Here is an 8394-nt window from a genome sequence, read left to right as displayed (position 1 = left end):
GGACGTTGTCTTTTATCCCTGCTCATTGGAATAATTGGATTTTGTGACCTCTCTGGATGCTTCAGGTGTCTCCACCGCAGATATAAGGGAAAGAGAAAATTTTTTGACTTGCTGGTTTCAGTAGGTATTTTTAAAATAGATTTAAAACAAAACAAAATAAGCATACCATTCAAATGTGACCATCTTACAAGACAGAAGATGTTGTGGGTGATTGAGTACGACTAGAACATTACCCTGCCTTTGCTTTTTAATTTTTTAAAAATTCTTTTATTTCTCACGTTAGCTTTTCTGCTAGCAGCTCCTTACTTTTAGGGCCTTGCAGACTGGCATGTGGCTTCAGCATCCCTGCATGAAACCAGAGCAGATACACCTGCGTGGGCTCATCCCAGGAACTTAGGGGAACATCCCGAAGTTCCTGCTGCCTTGCCAGAGCGTGCCCAGAAATGGCTTTTTTCTCTTTTTTTCCCCTGGGGGCGAGCGGCCGCCGCCTGGCCAGAGCCTCCAGCTTCTCGGGAACGAGTCAAGCTCTGGGGCCGCCGGCCAAGCTGCGGTTCCCGTTGCAGTGACAGTCTCAAAGCTCGGGCAGCAGTGGAACGTCCCCGCTGCGGAACGACGCCTGTGCGAGCGTCTCACCATGCCTGCGCCTGCCGCCGTTCCCCTTCTGCGGAATTGTCTTTTGGGGGAAAACACTTGCCTTTGTTTCAAAGAGCGGGCCCTGCTTTTTAAGGGGGGGGGATATTTCTCTAAGAATTCCCCCCTCTGAGACTTGTTAATATCACTTATCTAGCAAGTCTCATTTAAACAACTTCAATTATTCTTACATGAATGTTAAGTTAATTCTAAGTATTTCCCATGGCATGGGTAATCCAGGAGATTTGGGGAATAGAGAAGCAAGCAGTAATCTGAGTCACTTTTTCTGAAGGCCCGTATAAGCTACAAAATCAGGTTAGCTGTACCAATGAGCGTGCATAACAAAGTTAACAATGTCCTCATTTTCCATCTTAACTCTATAGCAAACAAATTAAATTAAACAAATCAATATCCTTGTAAATCAGCTCTATCTATAATTAACAATACTATCAGAATGCAAAATAACACCTAATAACACTTAAGAGCACTCTATTTCCATATAAAAGAGTTCAGTTTTCCAAGTGCAATTCATCACTTTTGTAACTTCTGTGTTCTTCTCTTGGGAGCTATCTTGTGGGTGTGGCAGTCCACGAGTCATTCAAAGGTGCCTTCTGTATTCGGGAATAGTGGGTCCAGGAACTTATTCCCTCCACCTTTACTGCAGTAGGAGTTTTCAGAAGCACCAGGTAAGGTCCTTTCCACTTTTCTCTTAGTGGTTCTTCTTTCCATGTCCAAATATGAACTAGATGCCCAGGCTTGAAGTCATGCACAGGGGAGTCCAATGGAAGGGGGGTACGTTGATTAAGGTACCTATGTAAAGATGTTAGTACCCGAGACAAAGACAATAAATACTCTCTCAACATTTCTTCCCCTCTTACATGCCTTTGATCACTTCATCCCCCTATTTCATTAATTGGGTAAGGTTTCCCGTAAAGTATTTCAAAAGGGCTTACTCCCTTTTTTATTCTTGGGGTTATTCTTATTCTCATCAAGGCCATTGGTAATACATCTACCCATTTAAGATGGGTTTCCTGACACAGTTTTGAAATATGTCTTTTAAGTGTTCGGTTCATTCTTTCTACCTTACCGCTAGACTGGGGTCTCCACGGAGTGTGTAATTCCCATTTCATCTGTAAAAATTTGGATGTTCCTTGAACCACCTCTGAAATAAAATGAGGTCCATTATCTGAGGATATACCTTCGGGAATCCCAAATCGAGGAATTTTCTCTTTTAGTAAAATTTTAATTACTTCTGTTTGCACGATTGGTGGAGCATGGGAAGGCTTCTGGCCAACCAGAAAATGTATCTACCAAAACAAGTAAATATTTAAACCGACCACATTTAGGCAATTGAGAGAAATCGATCTGCCAGTGTTCCCCTGGGGTTAATCCTCTTCTTAGTTCTCCCATAGGTGGTTTCTTCTGAATTTTGGGGTTAGTTGCACAACAGGTGGGGCATCTCCTTACAATAAGGTCAGCATTTGATAGCATCTTTGATCCCACAGCGTATCTTTTTTACGCTGCTTATCATAGCATCTGCTCCCATGTGAGTTTCTTCATGCAGTCTCTTGAGGAGCACTTCCATCATTTTGGCTGTAGTTAAAGCTTGTCCATTTGGGGTGACCCACCACCCTTCAGCATTTTTTGTACATTTTAGCCTTTCTGCCAATTGATTTTCTTTGTCTGAATATTCAGGAGGTCTCATTTGCATTTTTCTACTGGGTAATAAAGCCCCAATCACCTGTCCTGCTAGTGCTGCCTTTTCGGCTGCCATATCTCCTCTCCTTCTTGTGTCACTTCACTATTTCCCTTCTGGTGGGCTTTGCAATGCATTATAGCTACTTCTTTGGGTTCCATTATTGCTTGTAACAATCTTGCTTGTATTAATAAGATGGTGGCTGCTATAGCCCGGAGGCAGGACAGCCATCCTTTACTTACTTCGTCTAATTGTTTAGAAAGATATGCCACCGGTCTTTTCCAGCTCCCAAGCATTTGGGTTTAGCCATATCTGGGAGTCCCAGTGCGGGAGCTTCCATCAATTTCTTTTTTATTTCATCGAAACTAGCACGGCATGCTGGGGTCCACTCTAACCATTCCTCCGGACCCTTTAGGGCTGCATATAAAGGTTTAGTTATCAGCAAAAAATTAGAGATCCATATACGGCAAAATCCTGCCATTCCCAAGAATCCCCTCAGCTGTCTTTTTGTGCGGGGTCCTGCAATTCGGCATATAGCCTCTTTTCTTTCCACTCCTAGTGCACGTTGTCCTTTTGATATTTTAAATCCAAGATATTGGACTTCCTTCTTCGCAATCTGAGCCTTTTTCTTTGAAACACGATACCCGGCAAGCCCACAAAAAATTGAACAGACTCACTGTCGCCTCTAAACATATTTGCTCTGAATCCGCTCCACTCAAAATGTCATCCACATACTGTAAAAGAGTGACATTTTTGTTACCTTCCTGCCATTGGGCTAGTTCTTTGGCCAAGATCTCACCAAACACGGTAGGGCTGTCCTTGAATCCTTGAGGAAGAACCGTCCAGCATAACTGCTCCTTCCTCCTCGTAGTGGGACTTTCCCATTCAAAGGTGAAAATTGCCTGGCTTTGTTCCTCTATAGGAATACAGAAAAAAAGGCATCTTTTAAATCTAGCACTGTAAAACAACTGTTAGTCTCAGGCACCGAGGCTAAAAGAGTATATAGGTTTGCCACACTTGGATGGATATCTTTTGTTATTTGGTTCACTGCCCTCAGGTCCTGGACCAGTTGATATTCTTGGGAGTGCGGTTTCCTTACCGGCAGGATTGGTGTATTGAATTCAGACTGACACTCTCTAAGCAAGCCATATTGCAAGAAGGCATTAATTAGGGGTTCCAATCCTCTACGTGCTTCTAGCTTGATAGGGTACTGATGCACCCTAACTGGCTTCGCTCCTGGTTGCAGCTCTATTTTGACTGGAGTCACATTTTTTGCTTTGCCTGGCTTTGTTGAGGCCCAAACCAAGGGAATCACCGCATCCAATACACTTGAAGGGATACTTGCACTGTTATCGTCTGGAGCCGATCCCATCAAAAGGCAGATTTGTGCTCTCCATGCCGATTCTGGAGGGCTGTGGAGCTGCACGGAACTCTCAGAAAAGGTCACCTGCGCATTCAGTTTGCATAGGAAATCCCATCCTAATAAAGGGAGGGGACACTCTGGCATAGAGAGAAATTCATGAGTCAATTTAGTACCTCCAGTCATGCACTCCATTGGTTGCAAAAATGGCCTCAAAGCTTTCCTTCCCGTAGCCCCAACAATGGTGGTAGCAGTCTTACTTAAGGGTCCTTTACAACTAGTTATCATGAATGAGTGGCTCCACTATCTAATAAAAAATCTATAGTTTCTTTCCCCAGCTTTACTGGAACCAGGGGATCAGCTGAGGAAATTCTGATTTTCTCCCCCGGTCCCCTTCATTCCATATCTGACTCCTCTCACATAATTAGGTCGGTGTTTGCTGGGCTCTGTAGCTTTGTTATCCTTCTTTGATTTGGACATTCATCTTTCCAGTGCCCTTCCTGTCTACAAACTGCACATTGATTTGGACCCAAAGTGGGTCTAGGGAGGCCTCCTCCTGGCCTCCCTCCCCTTCCACCTCTTCCTCCTCTGTTACCTCTCCTGCTTCCCCTGCCCCTGCCTTGGGATTCATTCCTCTGGACAGCTGCCAGGAGAGAAGCCTGCAGTTTCATTCAATTTCTCTTGTTCTCTTTTCATCTCGATTATTCTGTACCTTATACGCTATTTCTATCAGCTGTGGAATAGACATTCCCCCAGCTCCATCTACCTTCTGCAGCTTCTTTCTAATATCCTGAGCTGACTGGCCAATGAAGAGCATATTAAACAGCCTTTGATTCGCTTCCTCATTTGGATCCAGGTCTGTCCATTTTCTGGCTCTTTCGCATAATCTTTCATAAAAGGCCGAGGGATTTTCTTCAGGCCCTTGCTCATACAGTTTTGATGCGTTCTTTGGTTTCGGAACTCTGTACCGAAACCCGTATAAGATTAGCTGTTGATACTGCCTCAATAGCTCCCTACCCCCACTCCTATTTGGATCCCACTCTGGATCCTTTCTGGTGCGTAAATAGACCTCAGGTTCCCCCTTTCTGTCCCTTCTCTCACCCTCTTCTTTTGCCTTAGCAATTACCAGCCTCCTTTCTTCTCCCGTCAGGAAAGCATTCAACAGCGCCTGCACATCTCCCCAGTTAGGATTATGAGTTATCATAATAGTCTCCAAAAGCTGATGCAGCTTCTCAGGATTTTCCCTATATGATCCAATAGACTGCTTCCAGTTTAGTAAATCCGAGGTTGTAAAAGGAACATGTACAAATACTGGCAGCCCTTCTGGTCCCACTACTTGTCTCAAAGGAGCCTGTAGAACAGGTTGTTTCCGTCTCCTAGTTCGGCCAGAAATAGGGCTGGACTCTTGGCTTTCTAGCGGGGGGGCCGATGCTTCAACTGCGGTGGAATCGTTTCCACAAGAGGGGGGCACTGTCAGTAGCTGTACATCCTCCTGCTCCTCTCCATTCAGAATTTGTCTGTTAGCACAATACCCGCTCTCTTCCTTCTTTCCTACTGCAATCATTACAGATTCCTCCTTACTTATAGGTTCACATTCCCTCTGAATTTCTGCTTCCCTATATAGCGACACAAAAGCCTCCACATAGGGTATTTCATCCCACTTCCCCTTCCGGCAACAAAACAGCAGTAACTGTAATATAGTGTTATAGTTCAAGGTCCCATTTTTTGGTCATTGCTCATCACATTCCAGCTTATACATTGGCCACCATTGATTACAACATCTTTTCTTTCTTTTTTTTGTCATCCGATCTCCTCCAAAAATATTCTAGTGTTTCAAAATACAACCCAAAGGGCTACAGGGAGGAATCGTGGATTGGCTTGATCCCATGTTAATTACCGAGAAATACCAACCTTATTACTTAGAAATAACTTTTTTCCCGTACCTTTGTGCGCACTCCGCTCTGACCCCTCTGGTCAATAAAGGCAACCTTTGCCGAGCGTCTACGTGCGACGTAATTCAACATAGTCTTCCACGTAAGTAAGTAAATTTGATACTCACCAATCCAAAGATTCACCCCTCTTTCGCCCTGGCACATATATCTCTGGTTGGCGTTGCACCTTTGAGCCTCTTGTCATCCCAACTTCGGAGGGAGGTCAGAGGACTCCCCGATCAACAGGTCGGTGCATCCTGGAGCTCGATCCGATCCAGTCCGCTGTCGGGAACGGCAAGATGATCCGGGCAAGGCCTTCTGGCAAGTCCCACCTGGGTTGCCAAACTGTTGTCCCAAAATCTGGGTTCTGTTACCCGGTGTGCAAGCAACCAATAGACACAAAGGGTCGAGATATTTGTTGATTTCATTTCTGCGCAGAGATGGGGGCTAGGTGGTAAATCCACAGAGCTAGCACACCTCCTCCCCCTCTCATTCTTTGTTTATACACGCTTTTCAAAGAGTACTTCATGCAAGTTTTCCTATTGGTTACAGTTTCGTTACTTGCGCTTTCACATTCTTGTTAATTAGCATAGGAAGTGAAGAAGAGGCGGTAACATCATTATCATGTCATTTCCATCTCATTATTCATTTAGGGGTGTGAAGTTTAATATGTTAATAAGCCTTAATGAACCTGAGGTCACTTCTGGGTTATTCTGCTGTGTTTGTCTTATCTACCCCTCGCAATCTTCAAAGCGTTGTGGTTTCATCAAGGTTACTTAGCCGGAGCTGGTTATCCTTTGCAGTACTGTTTTTCTCTCCCCCGTGTCCTTGAGTCTTGTTAACTATTTGCAAGGTTTTTCCCATAGTATTTCTCTAACATCAACACCCCTGCTGATTCCTCAGGCTGGTTGTGTCCAGCCAGGCACTAACAGCAGCCTTGTGGCCACTGGTGGCCTCTCAGGTCTTGAGGCCCAAGTGAGCTCACTAGCAGAAGCAGCAGCAAGGTTCCTCCTCCTGGCTTCCAGGTGGGTGGGGCTGGAATCACCTCCCTGTCAGCACTGACACCATTTTCCTGCTGCGAGGCTCCCGGGAGCAAGGCACAAGTGCCCTCACACTCAGCATCAAAGCCTTGTGCCTGCCAGTGGCCATGCTGGGCTGCACTGGAGGGTTTTCCAGTGCATGAGGACTGAAGTAGGGGTCACAGAACAGATCCAGGAGCAATGTGCTCAGTGCTAAGAGAACGCTGAAAATGCTACATGTCTGTAGCAGGAAGAGAATGGAAGGGAGCAGAGGGACTGCTTTGGCTAAAAGGCAGCGCCTGACTGGAGCAAGACCACACGTGTGCTTCCATACAAAATACTTAGGCAGCTCCATCAAGCTGCAGAAGAAAGGTTAGCCAGTTGGTTACTCGCACGAGAAGGGACATGGACTTTACGGTGCCAGACAAGCTCCGTATCCCTGCAGGCTTGTTAGAGGGAAGTGCCATGTGCCTGGCAGTTTTTGAAACCCCTTGGAGTTTAGGTTCAGCCTGCGGCAAGGATTTCTCACAGCCAGACCACTTAGTGGGAAACCATTACCGTGCTGTGTAAAGCAAATATTTTTCACCAGCATTGCATTGTATTTTGTGCCGGTCACATCCTTTCTGCTCAGAATATCACAATCCCTCTGTATTGCCCTGGAAAGTGGCATTTGCTGCAGATCCTTCAGTAGATGCGTGGAGGCCAACACATGTACTTCCAACTTCACCTGCACCTGGGAGAGGGGGAAAAAAAAACCCCAGTGTTAGTTTTTCAGCACACGTAGCCCAAAGCGTTTGTGGAAATAAATAGTACATTGGACTGGAGAGTGCAAAAATGTAGAGAGAGGTAAAGCCCTCAGAGGAACTCAAAATGAAAGGGGCCCACACAGAGGAAGACATTTGATTTTTTGTGTTTGATTATCACTCAACGGGCTCTTGAAAGAGAGTGAAGGAAATTCCACTGGATATCCTCGTCAAAGGGATGGGGCCGAACTCTTTTCACTAGTGCCACGCAACAGGACAAGAGGCAACGGGCACAAACTGAACCAGCGGAAGCTCCGCCTCAATATGAGGAGGAATTTCTTTCCTGTGAGAGTGACCGAGCACTGGGAGAGGTTTCCCAGAGACATTGTAGAGTCTCCTCCTCTGGAGAGATTCAGACCCTGCCCGGATGCAACCCTGTCTAACATGGTCGAGGTGACCCTGCCTGAGCAGGGAGGTAGGACTAGATGATCCCCTGAGGTCCCTTCAAACCTTACCCATTCTGTGATTCTGTGATATGCCCCACACGTTTTCAGAAAACCCACCGACCATATCTACTTACACCACTGCCCAACCTGGACTCCTGCAGGTTGGACTCCTGTCTCCAAGCATCCCATTTTCCTTCACAGCTCAGAAAGGCAGTTTTATGGAGGACAAATCTTTTAGCCGCTTTCTGCTGAGCCTTCTCGATGGAGATGTATATGCATACACAAACACACACACGGGTACCACTTGCCCTGTCGAAACTTCCTTTTTTTCCAGGGAAACTCCTCTACAGGACTATGTAAGCCAACCAAGAAGACCCTCAGTGTCTTCCTGCATCGAGCACAATCAGATAAAGTCTCAGAAGCCAATAAATGACATTGCTGCCAGTCAGCACGGGATGACATTCAAAAATGCTAGTGTTAGGCAATAGGTTTGTGGACACGCCAGCAAATGTTGAAAGCTGTAGAGAAACAAATCACAGTGCTGGGTGAGGAAAAGATCCTGGAGCAAA

This window comes from Rhea pennata, unplaced genomic scaffold, assembly GCF_028389875.1.
Source record: "Rhea pennata isolate bPtePen1 unplaced genomic scaffold, bPtePen1.pri scaffold_33, whole genome shotgun sequence".
Classification (NCBI taxonomy): Eukaryota; Metazoa; Chordata; class Aves; order Rheiformes; family Rheidae; genus Rhea; species Rhea pennata.
This window is presented reverse-complemented; position numbering follows the sequence as displayed.